Raw genomic sequence first — 17,785 nt, forward strand, 5'->3', positions numbered from 1 at the left:
TAAAAATATTTGTCTCTGGTTATTCTACACACAATGAGCAGATCCTTGCTCTAGTGATGTACCACATGCAAGGAGATGTGAAAAAGATGGTTTATTGCTCAGAGTCAGGGGCACAACAACAAAAAACAAAACCGTCCTAGTTCAATCATCTTTGAGTGATACTACAATACCTCGGCTTTGGATTTGTGTTAAATTATGTTTTGTTTGCAACATGTACACACCCCATTAGAGTAAAGCAAAATGGATCCTATTCCTCACCACTAATCCTATATTAAAATTGGTCAGATGAGGTTCATTTTCAGGTGTTTTTCTATTACCCTCCATGTGAAATGGACCTGCGTCTCATCGAAACATGTGTCTCAGATGAAAGACTAAGACACACCTATTTTACATTACCAACTAATGCAATAATCAAGAGACTATAAAGTCAAATATCTCCAGGGCAACGAAAAAAGAAGAGGGTATTAATCTTATTGGCTCTAAGATACAAATGGGAGAATCCAGTAAATTACAACAAATAGGAGTCCTTTAGGATCAGAAGCTGTGTTATGAACATCCAATAAAACATTGCAAGCTAATTGAATACATTTTAATAATTCTCACAATTCTTTAACCTCTAAAAACATGGATGTTTGACTATCATGAAGTATCTTGATCATGATGATGAAACATGTGGTGGCCACTACAATGTAAATTGTGCTACATGCAAATTACAGTGTGCAACAACACAATGTTTTATTTACATCATAAAATCACCCACTTTGTGTCCATTAAAGCTATGTGAATCATGATAGATTGTCCATTCTAAACAGTGGATTGTGGTTCAAATAGAGGCTGTTAGACCTGGCATCCTTTGTGTGGTTTCCCCTGTCTTTTTGCCTCTACCTCCTATATTTTTGATTATGTGCTGGACTTAGGTTTTGCTGACTTGTGTACTTTGGGCATTTCACAACTGCTGATCAGTGCTAACGTGCATGTGCTCCCTGTGTAAATTGTGATTATGATTGGTTATCCATGATTTGCATTTTTTTGTTACTGGTTTAAGTCCTCAGTATATTGCACTGTGTGTGCCCACGGGCTGTAAATCAAATGCTACTAGATGGTCTGCAGCACTGGTGGTGCCACCCACATGAAAAGCCCTGTAAAGTTGTCTCTGACCTGCCATTGCAGTGTCTGTGAGTGCACTTTTAAACTGCCATGTCACCTGGCAAGTGCAAACCCTTGCCAGGCCTGCACTTCTATTTTACTATATGTAAGGCAACCCTAAGGTAGGTCCAAGGTACCCCTCATGGGCAGGGTGCAGTGTAAGTGAAAGATAAGACAACTGCTAGTGAATTTTACAATTCCTGATAGTGAAATACTGCCAATTTTGTTTTTCACTATTGCAAGGACTAGCTCTCCCATAGGTTATCATTGGAGCTGCCTTATAACATTTTCACAAATGTAACTTTCAATTGGAAAGAGCTAGAGATTTGGAGTATGTGGTTTCTGAGTTCAGGATTGAAAACCACATCTTTTAGGAAAGGTGGTTTTTAATTTATGTGTTTGAAAATGCCACATTTAGAAAGTGGGCGTTTTCTTGTTTTACCATCCTGTGCCTCTGTCTGCCTCTGGAATCAATGTCTGGCTTTGACTAACAGCTGGGTTGTTTGTGCACTCACTCTAGACAGTTACACATTGAGAACCAAGGGGTGCCTAAGAAAAACCCAAAACCATTTTAGAAAAATAGAATAAATGTAATTGAATAAAGTTATACCAAATGAATTAAATCCAATCAGTAGAGCTGCAGTCATGATTTTTAACTGTTAAAAGCAAAATGGAGCCTTAAATATCAAGAGCCAAGAAGGGTTATCTAGTCATTCAAGACCAGGACAAAGTTAAAGATAAGGCTGACTGCGATGGAGCGAGGTTCAATACACGAGATGGATTGGAACCAGTCTCAACTTACTTTCAGACTTAAAGAATTTTTTTTTTAATTCCTGAGGAGGTAGAATCCAATGGGGCAAGGCAGAAGGTGGTGTCAGTGGAGAAGGAGTCATGGTGAGGAAGCCGCTGGACGAAGTAGCAGTAAAGATTTGTACCTTCTCACTTTGTTACACATTGAGAACCGAGGGGTGCCCTCCATATCCTAATGGCCCATCACCAGGCTGATGGGCCTTCCTGATCTAGAGGGCTGTGAGGAGTTGTCACCGATCTTTCATAGGGCTGTGCCTGGCCTCTCAAAATGAGGTCTCCACACTCCTGTAGTGTGTCTGGAGCCAAGCTAGGGCAAGGCAGGATCTTGTGGACAACAAAGACTTTCCTTAAAAGTATGCCTTCTTCAAAGGTCAAAAGAGGTATAAGTATTGACCTGTAAGCCCAACCGTTTTGAACACTTATGGACTCTGGACCCTGCCAAGAAGAATAACTGTCAGGAGGAGTACTACCCCTTAGCTGTGTGCTGCTTTGCTGTGATGGCCTGCAGGTGTTGCTTCTGTCTATGGGCAGTAAAAGGTCTGGACTTTGCTTTCTTGAATCCTGGTTTTTCAAGGAACCCCATGGGTTTGTGTCTACTTGTCTCCTGTTGGAAGTCTCAGAGCCATTAAAGACTTCACCTGCAGCATTCATGAACTCCACTGCTGGGAGTGTTGACCTGCTAAGTGGTGCCAATTCCAGTTCTGGGCCCTTGGAGGTTGTTCCTGCTGCAAAAGACTGAACAATCAAAATATTGATCTTCCGGCGCCTTTATTTTGGATGCATTACCTTAGTGCATGAGATGTTTCCATTCACCGTCACGCCGAGAAAATTGATTCATCGCCTGTTCATAGCCCAAAGAACTGCTGCAGCATGAGTCCCGTGCACCATGTCTCCGATGTCCAAGACCGTCACACTGACTCCGATGAAGGCCCACTGTGCACTGAAAGAATCAACGCATCACTTGTCCGCTGCTGGGAGAATCGACGCAGCACCTGTTTTCCCCCGCCACCCTGACCTCCAGCATGTCTAGATTTAAACGTATTGCACCTGTGCGCCAAGTTGTCCACCACAGCATGCACAGACCAGAAGCATCTTCATATCTCTGCTGCTTTCCTTGTGGAATTTGTATGCACCTAAGGTACTTTGTGTAAAATCACCCCATCTGTGGAGTTATATGGACAGAATTGCTTAAACCTTTTAAAAAGTGAGATTCTGAAATATGTATGTAGTATCTTTATAGTTCTGGTCTTGTTTTTTTTTTTTATAAAGATCGTTTTTTTTTAACTAGTGTGGTGTTCATTCATAGTGTTTTCACTGTGTTTTAGTGTGTGGTATGTATAAATAGTTTACACATTACCTCTGAGAAAAGCCTGACTGCTCATGCTAAGCTGCAAGAGGGTGAGCAGGGGTTGTGTTGGGTTTGTAACTCCCTTACCCTGATAAGAAGGAATGGTCCCTTCTTGAACAGGTTGCCAGCTACTTCCAACTAGAGACTACTATTTCTAACAGAGGAAGTGTGTAAGAAAAACCCAAAACCAATTTAGAAAAATAGAATAAATGTAATTGAATAAAGTTATACCAAATGAATTAAATCCAATCAGTAGAGCTGCAGTCATGATTTTTAACTGTTAAAAGCAAAATGGAGCCTTAAATATCAGGAGCCAAGAAGGGTTATCTAGTCATGCAAGACCAGGACAAAGTTAAAGATAAGGCTGACTGCAATGGAGCGAGGTTCAATACACGAGATGGATTGGAACCAGTCTCAACTTACTTTCAGACTTATGAATTTTTTTTTTAAATTCCTGAGGAGGTAGAATCCAATGGGGCAAGGCAGAAGGTGGTGTCAGTGGAGAAGGAGTCATGGTGAGGGAGCCGCTGGACGAAGTAGCAGTAAAGATGTGTACCTTCTCACTTTGTTACCTTTTTAGAAGTTGAAAATCTCCAACAGGATGAAGCTGTAGGCTATAGCTGTGGATGGCTCCATGACACTGGATACCTTTGACAAGAGATCCACGTAACAAACTTTGCTACTACAGAGGAGAATGTAGGGGGGGCTACCACGAAGTTAGATTGACCAGCAAAGCATCTTTGGCAGTTCGCCTGGCAGGTAGGTCCCAATCTTCTGTCAGTTCTGAGGGACGTTTTTGATTAAACATTTTAAGAGTACCGAATTTTAGGATTTCGGCAGGAGCAGCACCTCTAACACAACCTCCAAAGGTCCAGAACCTTGAGGGCACCACTTTGAGGGTCTAGCCTCAATCAGCCAGGGACAGTTGTAGGGTTCAAGGCCCCAGGAGCTTGTTATGCCCTTTAGCTCAAACAGGAGGATAGTCAAATAGCCCTTGGATTTCCTTCTGGTGGCCCAGGGTTGAAGTAGATTGTCCAGTTCTCATTCAATCAGCTAGGTAGGCTTTCAAGCAGCAGGTCAGTTCTCTGGGGGTCTAGCCAGTCCTTTTGAAGTCTTCCACAGGTCCAGCAGTGTAATGAGGAGGTGCTCGGACATTCCAATATTTTATACCTTGTGCCATCCCTTCAAGTGGGGGCATTCCCTGCACTGCCCCCACATTTGATTCTGAAGAGTTATCACCTTCGTAGCAAATAGGAGAGATAGGCCTTGCAGTAGTGAAAAAAGAATTTCTGAGCTTTTCATTACCAGGACATATAAAACTTATACTCACATGTCCTAATATTTAAATACAATGCACCCTTCCCTATGGGACTACATTATGGGTGACTGATATGTATTAAAAAAGGGATGGTTGGGCCTGGCAAAAGGTTGATTTTTCGAGTTCAAAATGGAAGTTTAAAACTACACTTCAGGCTGCAATGGCAGGCCTTAGACATGTTTCAAGAGGATTCGCTAGTGGGTGGCACAATGAGTGCTGCAGGCCCACTAGTAGCATTTATTTATGGCCTTAGGAACCAGTACTACCAAATACTAGGATCTTGCAAGTAAATTAAATGTGCCAATCAGGTATAAGCCAATTTTACCATCTTTTAGAGCGAGAGCACAAGCACTTTAGCACAGATCAGCAATCAGAAAATGCATAGAGTATTAATGCCAACGAGCGAAAAATTTAGAAAAAAGGAGTATTGAAGGTAAAGCTTTTGGAGGTGACCCTCCAGAGAGGTCAGGTCAAAAACATTCCAGGATTTAATATATTTTTCATAGTAAATATCTCACTCAACTTCTAGTTAATGCATGGATTGAATCAATTGTGGCATTAGGTCATACTCTGGGGTTAATACTTCTGAATATTAATATTCAATCACGTACAAGGTGATTCAATAATTCTTCATTGAATGATAAAAACATTTCTATCCAGCTTTGAAGAATTTATGAAGACTTTTTTTTAGAATAACATGTCAGTGGACTACTCAATGGAACCTGTTTAGGATACATTACAATTAAGCATGGGCGCATTTTGCGGATCCACTATTCGCGGATTTGCGGATTTACGGATCGTGGATCCGCAAAATCCGCGGATTTTGTGGATTTGCGGATCCGCGGATTTGGGGCGGGGCTTCCATGCGAGTGCACATGCCTCTTGTGTGGGTAAAAGGTCCAATTGTTTTTTGGGCAGATGAATGAGTCACTGGCACTGCATTTGAGCTTCAACTAGTTTCAGCGTCCATGTGTGTGTTACTATGCAATCCCCCGAGGGGTGCAGGGGTCCCTTCAGCTTCCTGGCCACAGCTGATTTTCGACGGTAGATTTGGGAAGAAGGCACACCTGCCTCGACGACGCTCACGATTTGTTTTTGGGCTGATGAATGAGTCACTGCATTTGAGCTTCAACTAGTTTCAGCAACCATGTGTGTGTTACTATGCAATCCCCCGAGGGGTGCAGGGGTCCCTTCAGCTTCCTGGCCACAGCTGATTTTCTACGGTAGATTTGGGAAGAAGGCACACCTGCCTCAACGACGCTCACAATTTTTTTTTGGGCTGATGAATGAGTCACTGCATTTGAGCTTCAACTAGTTTCAGCGACCATGTGTGTGTTACTTTGCAATCCCCCGAGGGGTGCAGGGGTCCCTTCAGCTTCCTGGCCACAGCTGATTTTCAACGGTAGATTTGGGAAGAAGGCACGATTTGTTTTTGGGCTGATGAATGAGTCACTGCATTTGAGCTTCAACTAGTTTCAGCGACCATGTGTGTGTTACTATGCAATCCCCCGAGGGGTGCAGGGGTCCCTTCAGCTTCCTGGCCACAGCTGATTTTCAACGGTAGATTTGGGAAGAAGGCACACCTGCCTCGACGACGCTCACAATTTTTTTTTGGGCTGATGAATGAGTCACTGCATTTGAGCTTCAACTAGTTTCAGCGACCATGTGTGTGTTACTATGCAATCGCGCCGAAGGGCGCAGGGGTCCCTTGAGTGAGCTGACCATCATAGTGGGTCAATGGTGGGAAGACGGTGCACACCGCGAGTGTGTGGGCGGGGCTTCCCTGCAAGTGCACAACATGCCTCTTGTGTGTATAAAAGGTCAGAGATCGATCAGAACAGCAGATGAAGAGACAGAAGCTCCTGGTCACAGGAACAGCACGGGGATTGCGCTCGTGAAAGTCAAGGATGCAAAGGCCACTATCCAGCATCACAGCTGATTTTTCGACATTTGGGAAGAAGGCACACCTGCCTCGACGACGCTCACGATTTTTTTTGGGCAGATGAATGAGTCACTGCATTTGAGCTTCAACGAGTTTCAGCGACCATGTGTGTGTTATAAATATTTTACGATGGCGCCAGCAAGCTGCTCGAGCACCTGCTTTATTTTATCTATTAGAGCTTCCTGTTGAAGCTAACTTAGTAACTATTTTAGGATGGCGCTGGCATCTTGCCGGCGCCATCGTAAAATAGTTACAACAGGCCAGCAAGGCTTGAACTTTTGCCCCCGGAATCCGCCACTCGCGGATTTGCGAACTCGCGGTAAATTCGCGGGAGTTCGCGGATCGCGAATTTACCGAAAATTCGCAAAATCCGCGAGCGGAACGGATTTTGCGCTCATGCTTAATTACAATCAACAGTTAAGGGCTTTATCATACACTATGTTTTTGGGATAAAATAAAAAGAGAGAACTTTCTCTTCAACTATACTATAGCAAGTGGCGAATGGAATAGACTGCTGCTGCATAGGTTGAATTCAATAGAAAGTCTTCAAAAAGTAATTACGGCTTTCTAATAAAAGTTCATGTTAGATTTTGTGCATTGTGCAAGAAGTAAGGAACACATTTGTCCATTTACCAATGGAATAAAACAGAAATTTCTCAATTTAAAATCACAATAATTATTAGTAGGGAAAAGATACTGCAGAATGCTGATATATCTAATTGTTGTTCTGATTAATTTAGATATCTTTAACCTCCTGAATGAATGAATGAAAGGATTTGTAGAGAGTGGCAGCTGGCAAATTAAGTTATTCCAGGCCCTAGCCGCCAGAACACGGAAAGAATGGCCTCCCATTCTTGTACGCCTGAACATAGGTATCTTAAACAGATGAGCATCAGATGCACTCAGGGTTCTTGGAGGACTACGATGATAAAGCCTGTCAGTGAGATATTTGGGACTAGAATTATAGAAGACTCTATGGCCCAGCAACAAAAGTGTAAACAAGAATTGGCAAAGCCAATAAGTCTCACTTTTACTACAGTTAGAACCATTGGCATTATACCCATGTTCTTTGGAGTGGATGGATGGATGTGATGTGAAGTCGAATTATGTGGGTTGGATTATAATTGTTAGTTGTGGAATTGTGTGGCAAGGATTTGTGTGATATGGAGTGGATTTGTGTAGTTGAAATATGTGGCATGGTGTGCTGTGGAAATATGTGGATAGTCAGTATGTGGTATTGATTGTACTAGAATTATGTGGAGTGGCATTGTGTGTCATGGAGTGTAATTATGTGGAATGGTATCTTGTGTTGTGGAGTGGAAAGTAATGAAGTTTAATTATGTGGTGTGCTGTTGAATTTTGTGACCGGATGTGGAATTCTGTGGTGTGAATTGGATGTATGTGGTGTGTTGTGTAATTGTGTTGTTAAGTTGAATTATGTGGTTTGGTGTTGAATTATTCTGTATGGAATAGAAATATGTGGAGTTGAATTATGTGTTGTGGATCTGTGTGGTGTTGAGTGAAATTATGCTGATTGGAATTATGTGGCATGGTGTGGAGTGTTTTATGTGGATTGTTGCTATGTAACATAGAGTTGTTTCATTTAGAGTGCATCTATGTGGAGTTGAATCATGTGCAATAAGTGGTATTTTGTGGACTGTAATTATGTTGAGTGTTGTTGATTTAAAACTTGTTGCAGACAGCGTTTGGAAAGGGTAGGGAAGGGATGGAATATTCTCCATCATGAGCTTGCACATATATGTTTTAGAAGTAATCTTGTCTGCTAGCCGTATATGTTTTCTGTTTGGTGGTCATCATAAGGTCAGTCAAATTGCCTCTGGATGTCTATACTGGTTGATCGCTTGGGACAGGTCATATAATTACCGACTGACCCTAAGGTGACCGTAGCCTGTGATGCCATCAATCTGATGTTATACAAAGCTCAATATCTTGAATACATCTGCTCACCACTGACAAAATGGAAAATGCTGGCTGGGATGAAATGGGAAATGGTACCCAAGGAAGTCCCGTTCGTAGTGCAAAAATAAGTGTTTATCTTGAAAATGTGGTTGCACTTGTAATATACATGTTTCGTCATGAAGACTATGGGCCAGATGTAGGTCGCCAAATACCGGTCGGTAACGGCCGATTTCGGCCGTTACCGACCGGTATTTGGCTTTTGAGATGTAGGTGGGTCTGAATTTACAGAATCGGTATATTTACCGATTCGGTACATTTACCACTTCGGTATTTTACCGAATCGGTAAATATACCGATTCTGTAAATCCATATGTAGGTGACACTCCGAAGAGTGCCACAGGCCCTTAAGAGTCTGTATTTTACCACCCAATCCTATTGCCACATGGCACACATGCCTGTACTTGGGGTGCTAGAGGGTGTCACAGTGACACCCCCTGCACCCTTGCAGGATTCGGTATTTACCGAATCTGTAAATACCGATTCTGTATTTCACATTGATTCCTATGGGCTTCAAGGCCCATAGGATTCAATGTGAAATACCGATTCGGTATTTACAGATTCGGTAAATACCGACTCTTACAGAATCGGTAATTTTTTACCTACATCTGCCTCCTTCCTATTTACCGACTCTTAAATACCGATTCGGTATGAGTCGGTATTTAGGAGTCGGTAAATAGGAATTACCTATATCTTGCCCTATAACTTTATTGCACCTAGTATGTTTATTGGGTAATTGCGAAAACCGGTTTAAAAAATGTTAGCAAAGATTGGCATTTATCATCTTTAGTTTTGCAGCTGTTAAAACAATTTGAGTAAGTTTGACCATTATTTCTTTGAAAACACATGTCTGCTTATGATTATGTTCATATTGACCTTGATTGTAAATGTGTTCAAAGCCATCTCACTAGCTAAACCTGACACAAAACCTTAGAGAACAAAAAATGTAAAGTATGTTAGGAAAATAATGTCACTTGTATATTTAAAGTCACAAGGATAACCTTTATTATAGAACTCTATGGAAATCATGCTATCCTTTGCTAAAGGGAATGAAAATCAGAAACATTTTAGCATTACTGTAGGCAAACGTCAGGGTGACTGAAGTGCCTTGAGGCTCAAATCTCTGAACAAATCTGCTGTTACTCAAACTGTCTAACGTTGTACGGCTCCATGACATCAGATAGGACATGCACACACTCATAGTGGAGAGGGTTTGCAGGTTTAAAAAGCACTGATGTGAGAAACTCAGTCTGTGGGCACCTGCAGGGAAACCCCACAGTCGATAATTTGGGATCTTGATATCCTTCTAATAGGACCAGTCTCTTCGGGATGGTACTGCATGGCCAAGCCTGAGCACATGTGAATGAGAACAAATGCCCATCTTGCTCTCTGTTGCTAGCAGGTGAATACTCTAAGAAGACAAGCTTTGTGCTTCAATAAGGCACCATAGGCAGGCTGTTTAAGACCCTTTATTGTCTTTGACTTCACAGGTGTTCTTCTGCTTCCTGGCAGCAAAGCCCTGATTTTCGATTTAATCAAAAACCACCAAGTACGAAAACAAACTAAGACACTAAAATCAGTCTGATTAAAAAGAAGAAAGACTCCTCTAAACTGTCCTTGAAATCAGGAGCCTGTTGCAAACCGAGTTGTCAGAGGGCCGTGACACTTTTACTTGATGTGATTTTCAAAATAAATAAGGCCGACTGACCTTTTAAAACCAGAATATTTTTTGGGTGGATTTAATAACTAGCCAAAAGAAAATTAGGATTGAATGCGAATTCATTCACCCATCGATGCTATTATTTAAACAACTACAATAAATTGCAAATCCCATAGGGTTCAAGCCTAGGGTTGGAAGTCTGAATAAATAAAATAGTAGAAAATAGAAGCAGTACTCCGGCTAGTTTTGCGAAAAGAGGGTGTTGCAACATGAGAGTGGCATTTAGACTTGTTATGAATATATAGTGGCTGAAGGAAAATGAAGGCTAGGCAGCAGTAGAAGCAGACCTGGAAATGCACTTACACACACATTCCCTGTGGGTGAGGGTGAGGTTAGAAATTAAGCTGACAGCTACAGCCTGACTCAAACACAAAGTCCTTAATGTCACAACCACTCCCTGATAATGAAACGACTTTAGAAGCGAAGTTAACGACAGACTACAAATTGACATGTGCAAAATCTGGGCAAGTTATTCCTTCCTTCTGGGCAAGTTATTACCTAAACAATTGCTATGAACTGAAGTCCTTCAGGTTCAGAGACCACACATTGGTAGTCTGAAGCACTTCGGGCCCAATTATGATGTTGGTTTGAAGCTGTCCTGAACAAAGCGGTTCCAGACTAGTTTCCAAATGTATCAAGTCCTGTGAGTCCAGATGACTGGCAACGATGCCTGTCAACATTATTCGGTCAAACTTGCATTGACTTTCTGGGAGCTTCTGTTCCAAATGCAAACACAGGCTCCCATTGTAAAAAGGGGTGGGTAAGGAAAACCTTGCACCCTGTGGCGGGCACCCCATGATACCTACCTCATTGTGCATGATTGGGAAGAGGAGCCATTGGGTACCCCCACGTGCCACTTTTGGACACCTCTGGGTGAAGAGGGGCCCACAGTGGGCCCCCAAAGACCAATCCCAAAAGCTTTTTTGTCTGGGGCACACCAAATCAGGATGGCTGTCAGAATCGGTCATCGTAATTGCTCAGCCGGAACCTGTGTCATAACGCTGTATGACTCAGGCTGTACCAATGCCTTTTGGATCCGATTCGGCTGCTCCACTGGTTTCCGGGCATTGTGATCGGTTGTTGGGAAAACAGTACGATTTGGTAGGAGATAAGGGTTCTGAATCGGATTCGACAATACTGAATACCATCCGGAGACCTTCCTAACAACATCAAAATCAGCCCCTAAGATGGAAGGAAACTGATACCACTATTCTGGCTGTTGAGAAGAGTCTGGCTGGCAAAACGACTGGCATACAGCCTTGGAGCAACATTATAAATTTGCTTGGCAAAGAACCTCTGCCACTCATGCAATTGGAGTATTATCCAGAGACACCACACAAGATACTAATCAAACTACTTCAGACACCAGGCTTCTGAAAATGCTTGAATAGCAAATGTGAACGTATTTTCAGTACCCCTAAAAGTTAGCAGTATAAAGGATGGCAAAAATATTAGGTCAAAAAAAGTATGTTTCTTAAGCTGATGATCAATAAGTGTACAATGAAAATGAATGGCCATGCCCACACTTTTAAGAAATATGTTTGTGTGTAAACCAAAAAAAGCAGATCCACGAAGAAGGGGTTCAGGAATCTATCTTCACCAGGCGCCTGTGTGGGGTCTCTGGATGTAGCAATGACAACAACCCCATGAGCTCCACTCCTATGTAACGATCCCCTAGGGGAGCTACTCAGGTACAGTTTCCCGCTGCTGTCCGACCTATACTGGGCGGAGGATCAGAAATGCACCCCTGTCTCATCAGTGAGAGTGGCCCGGAGTGGGACCTCCTGAAGCTGCGAGAGACCACTAACGGAGATCTGCATGGAGTCATCAAACAGGCACTTGGCAGAGGGAGCGATTCGCACACTGTTGACATAGGAGCTCAGCTAAGGGCGGCACAACCCCCCACCATCCTGCTGAAAAACAGCGCAAAGGCTCACCTGTAAACAGTTAGCATTTTGTCCTAGAGTGGGAGGAGCATAACGTGACCTGTCTGTGAGTAGCATCTACAAGGATATGAGTTACAGCTATGAGCAATCATGATGGAGGGTGACTTATCGCCTGTCAGCACATATTCTAATCGCACCCTCCATGGTACCAAGCATGAACATGAAAGAGAGAGTTACACTAAGCCCTTACCATCTGAAACTGCCAAGAGTGTCAAGAACGTCTAGTTTTATTTAAACTGGACTAATAGAAGGAAACCCATCCAAGCTCGTACAGTTATTCTGTGCCAAATCTGGGATTTAGGCCAGCCCCAAATACTGCAGTACCCGCATTTTCATTGCACTCTGCTTGCGAAAAGTTGTCTACTGCATGTGATGATGAATTGCTTGTCCCGGCAGGTAATGCCAATAGCAGTTAACAGGCAATTGGGCAGCTCAGGTGCTTGAAAACGGGGGCTGGGTGACAGTCGCCCTCGATAATGACCTCTAACGTTTAACCTCTGTCTTTGAATGCACAGCACAACAATGTAATGTAAAAAAAAACATCATTTCAAGCCCTGTTTACAAAAATGGATCTGGAGCTACTGAAAACATCAATGGTCAGATTCTCATAGAATGAAAGAAAGGTAGTCTCTAAATAGATGCTACGATGGGACAATTGCTGGGACACTGCTCTGAGGGAGTGAACAAGTGAGGAAAAGAAGGGACAAATAGGAAGGATTGACCTCTAGAAAGAAGTATTTTTAAAGACCACTTAAACTTAGGCAAACAAATGAAAGCAGTGGGTGGGCTTCAAAAGCTCAACCTAAAAAGATGCTCTTTTGTACAAGCACTTGCAGCCAGTGAAGGCAAGTTGAAGATATCAACACTCAAATTACTCGGAAAAAACTTTGATTGCCTCATGATAAGGGAGTTTGTATTCTCACAATGTGATTTGACTATCAGACTGATTTTTTTTTTTATTTCAAATCTTTTTTATTTGAGATTCAAATAACACAAAAATACCAAAAAGACAAGCATACAAAAATTGTCTCACAAAAGGAGATACAACCAGCAGTGCATGGAAAAGTACAGTAGGTGTTGTCGGGGAAAATAATAGCGGATCAATAATACATCATACATGAAGTAAACACGTAAAAGGTCCATGCAAGTAAATATCAAATGAGAGCATTGAATAAAACGCCCATGCATAAAATCTCGATCCCGCGGAGCGTATGTAATGGGAAAGAGAGAGGGAAGAAGAGAGGAAGAGGCAGAGATATAGGAGGACTGAGGAAGGAGAACAGAGGGGAACGAGGAAGAGGGGAGGGTCCAGGGAGCAGCAACATGACTTGAAGTAAGTAGCTTATTTCAAGACAGCTAGCATACATTACCGGGAGTAATGCCCAATGTAACATCAAAGACCGGGCGAGGGACATGATGTATGTTAACCAATGTGCCCAAGGTGGGTCATAACGGAGTTCCAATGAATCAAGTAGACTCCAGAGTTTGGTGTGAGGTTTTTGCCAAGGGGATGAATGGAGAACGTCATTATTCGCTCCCCTCAGGGAAGCCAGCCATTCCTGCCAGTGTGTGAAGGAGACATCGGAAGCACTCTTCCACTTACTCAGAACGATTTTGCATGCAAGTGTGAGCATGAGGTCCAGGAGGTGTCTGTCATAATCCCTAGCTATTTTTGGGTCAATCGCCCCCAGCAGAATATATGTGAAGTCTCTGGGCGACCGAAAGTGGAAGGTATGTTGGATATAAGTAAAGATCTTATCCCAAAACGTTTGGAGTAGCGGACAGTGTAAGAACATATGTGCCATGTCACCCACTTGTGATTTGCAGTTCCAGCAAAGGGGCTTATCAAGGAGTTTGAGCTTGAAGAGTTTTTCTGGTGTCCAGAAAAACTGGTGTCCAGAAAAACTTTCTGGAGATCAGACTGAATTTTTAACAGCTCAGGTGGTCCGAGTCTTGCAACTATCCATGTCTTCGGGGTTTCCCATAACTTGACAAAGATCTGGAAAACACTTGACACTGTTATTGTGACCTGACTATTTATCATGTTCCCCCAACATTCCCTCTCTGGAGCTTTCCATCCAACAGGGTTTTAACCCCATCACAGACCACATGACTTTCCTTCTCCCAATCACATATTCGTAATTACCTTCCCATCTCTTCTTGATTCTTTTCTTTTCCTCCTTACTTGTTCGGTTTTCTATATTTCCCTTTAATAAATGATTCTTGATGCTACCGGATAGTATTACAGAACATTCCGATGTATAGATAATTCTCTTCACTCTACATCTCTCTTGTACCTTTTATGGTTTCAAATTTAATTCAAGATATTTTTTTCACTTACGGTTTAACATTTTAATGTACTATACTAGTACTTTTTCATGCTTATAAGCCATAAACAAGCATCTGTTTTCGACATGGACATTATTGGTTGGATGTTTCTATCTTTTGAAAACGAATAAAATATTTTGAACAAAAAAAAAGGAAATGGGCCAGAGCAGTTGCTTCTTTTATTGTACCTTAAGGAAAACTTTAGATGATTGCTTCAACAAATTATATATAACAAATCGTGCCACCATTGACTTTAATCTGGTAGAAAATTAATTGGAAATTAGTGAAATTTATGATGCTCATTATAAGTTACCAAAAGATAAAGTCCCAGCACTCAAGAATTTCACTCTGTGTTTATTTAAATTTTATTTTTAAATGTGGTTTCATGATAGTTTTTTAGGTCTCACACCTGCGACGCAGGGCGAAGCCCTATCGCAGCGAGAGACCTATTGTCTGCGGCTCTGCTTACAAGGAGACAAGAGATGGGCACGCGCAGCATGCCTCAATCGGATCAGGTCGCGCGCGCGTTCACCATCTCCTGTCTTCCTTGAAAGCCTCCAACACACACAGCCACCCACCTGCTTTCGCACATGCATGCGCACACACAGAGACACACACACGAGCGCACATACACGCACACACACATACAGAGACACAAACCCCCCTGCCGCACACACACACGAGCGCACACAAACACACACACACAAGCGCACAGAGACATACACCCCACCACCCCCCCTTGCCGCCACCCCCTTTGCCACCCCCCCGCCGCCACCCCCAGTACAAGTAAGCCCCACTCACGCATCAGCGCCACTCTGGACTTTTGCAGCCTCCGCGGGGCTCTCCCTCGGGCATGGGAGCCCCGCGTCACCACTGCTCCTCTGGTCAGCCACTCTGTGGGTGCAGGCTTCCCGCAGAAGATGGAAGTCCCGCCACACAACAGGTTTCGTTTTCGGCAGTGCACGCGCACATCTTTTGTTAAGAGTTAACGAGCAGGTAATCACTGGCTGTATGTCCTGCTGCCAGGGAAGATTCTAGTTTTTTGTTTCTCTTCCTGTGATCGTTGTTTCATAACCTGAACAGTATTTTACTCGGAGTAGTAATATGCACACCGTCCTATGAGGATATTTTTGGCGCTTGAGGATAAGTCGGGTGTAAGTTGAAGGGAGAGTAGCTTTTTTTTTATATTTTGCGGGCGAGGTTGGTTTTCGTATTCGTTTTTGTGCCAACATTTCGTGGGATTGTTTTCAATGTTTCGTCACAATCACAAGTCGTATGCAAAGGTGTTACAAGAAGATGCTAATTGAAAGCTCCTCTGTCAAGGCTTTTCGCTGACATCTCCGCACTCATGCTGGTTTATTTACACTTCAAAGGAATCGCTCCCCCGCCCCCCTCCGCGCAATGCCTGAGCTTGTTTTAATGGCTCCTTTGCTCACACTCCCACTCCCTTCTCCTCTGCTTTAATCAGGCTCCTTTGTTTGTACTCACTCCACCCCCCTTCCCGTCACCAGACTGCCTAGCAGTCACGGATGCCAGAAATCGGCCGTGGTTGTGGTTACATGCCCTTCCACGTTTATATGGTCTGCCACTCTTTTCTTGTTAACTCTTGTGCTCCACGCTGCTCCCTCTAGCTAGTTTGTTTTTTCTCTGCCCTGCAACTGCACCCTGCATGTTGCTGCCCCACCTGTGACCCCTAGGTGCTTTCACCCCGCTGGCACCCCTGAGTTCCTTCCACCCCGCTGGCACCCCTGTGTTCCATCCTGCTCGCATCCCTGTGTTGCTTCCATTCAATTTGCACCCTTGTGTTGCTTCCACCCCGCTTGCACCCCTGTGTTGCTTCCACCCCGCTTGCACCCCTGTGTTGCTTCCATCACGCTTGTACCACATGTTTCTGATGCCAGTCGTGCCCCCGTGTTGCGTTAATCTTACTCTTGTCCCTCTGTTGCTTTCATCCCACTCGTTCCCCTGTGTTACTTCCACGCTACTCGTGCCTGTTTCACTTCTGCCCCACCTTTCCCCTATATTGCTTTCCTCACCTGCTCCCACATGTTGCTTCCCCACTCCCACGCCTCGTGTTGCTCCCCAACCCTCCTAAAAAGAAATGCGTTTACATTTTTTTTCTTTTTATTTGCCGATCCAACTTGGATCACTAAATAAAAGCACTGCGTCAATTTGAGAGTGCAATGCTTGATGCGTGACAGGATTGTTAAAAATTATTCATCAATCATGATGCGCAGCTTCGTGGATAATGTACATCATCGCTAAAAATCGCTGGCAAAGCTAATAGGTCCTTAAGATGAAATCTATTGGCTTTGCTAATGCTTGTTTTTCCTAGCCAGGGTAGAGGGGGTTCAGATCTGGAAAAAACAAAAGACATGCCTCTTTGACATTATTGTTTTATGTTGTATTGCTTCTAGGATGATTCTGTCTCTCAATAATGCTGAACGAACCACTAACATCACAGTGCTTTCTGCTTTGGTGCATGTGTTTTCCAGCTGTCTCCCTAGTGATCTTCTCTTCTCTCTTCATGCTCAGTGTTGCTGTCTCTCATCCTTTTTATTTGCCCCTGCCCCCCTCCATGATGCACATGCCCGACTGTGATTCTCTCCAAGCGTTGCTTTGTGGCCCGTGTGCTTCTTTCCCCACTTCCATCTAAGCTGTACATTGCTCTCTTCTACCTGTTTGCTTTTCTCCTCCAGTGCTTCTTGCTGCTCTTGCTGTCTCCAGTTTGCTTTCCTTCACCCCACAACCTATGCCCTCCATGTTGGTTCCCCCACCCATGCTCTGTGTTGCTTCCCCACCCTCACACACCCTCTCACCCCCTCACCCCTCTCACCCTCACACACCCTCACTCACCCTTACATCCTCACACCCCTCACACCCTCACACCCCTCACCCTCTCTCACCCTCACACCCCTCACCCTCACACCCTCACCCTCACACCCCCACACCCTCACTCACACCCCCACACCAGCATAGCATAACAAAACATAGCATAGCATAACAAAACACAGCATAGCATAACCAAACAAAGCATAGGATAGCAAAACAAAAAATAGCATAACAAAACAAAATATAGCATAACAGAACACAACAAAACATAGCATAGCATAGCATAACAAAACATAGCATAACATAACAAAGCATAGCAAAACAAAACATAGCAATATATAACACAACATAGCATAACAAAACACAGCAACACATAGCAGAACAAAACATAGCATGACATAACAAAAAATAGCATAAC

Source organism: Lissotriton helveticus, chromosome 4_1 (assembly GCF_964261635.1).
Source record: "Lissotriton helveticus chromosome 4_1, aLisHel1.1, whole genome shotgun sequence".
NCBI classification, from domain to species: domain Eukaryota; kingdom Metazoa; phylum Chordata; class Amphibia; order Caudata; family Salamandridae; genus Lissotriton; species Lissotriton helveticus.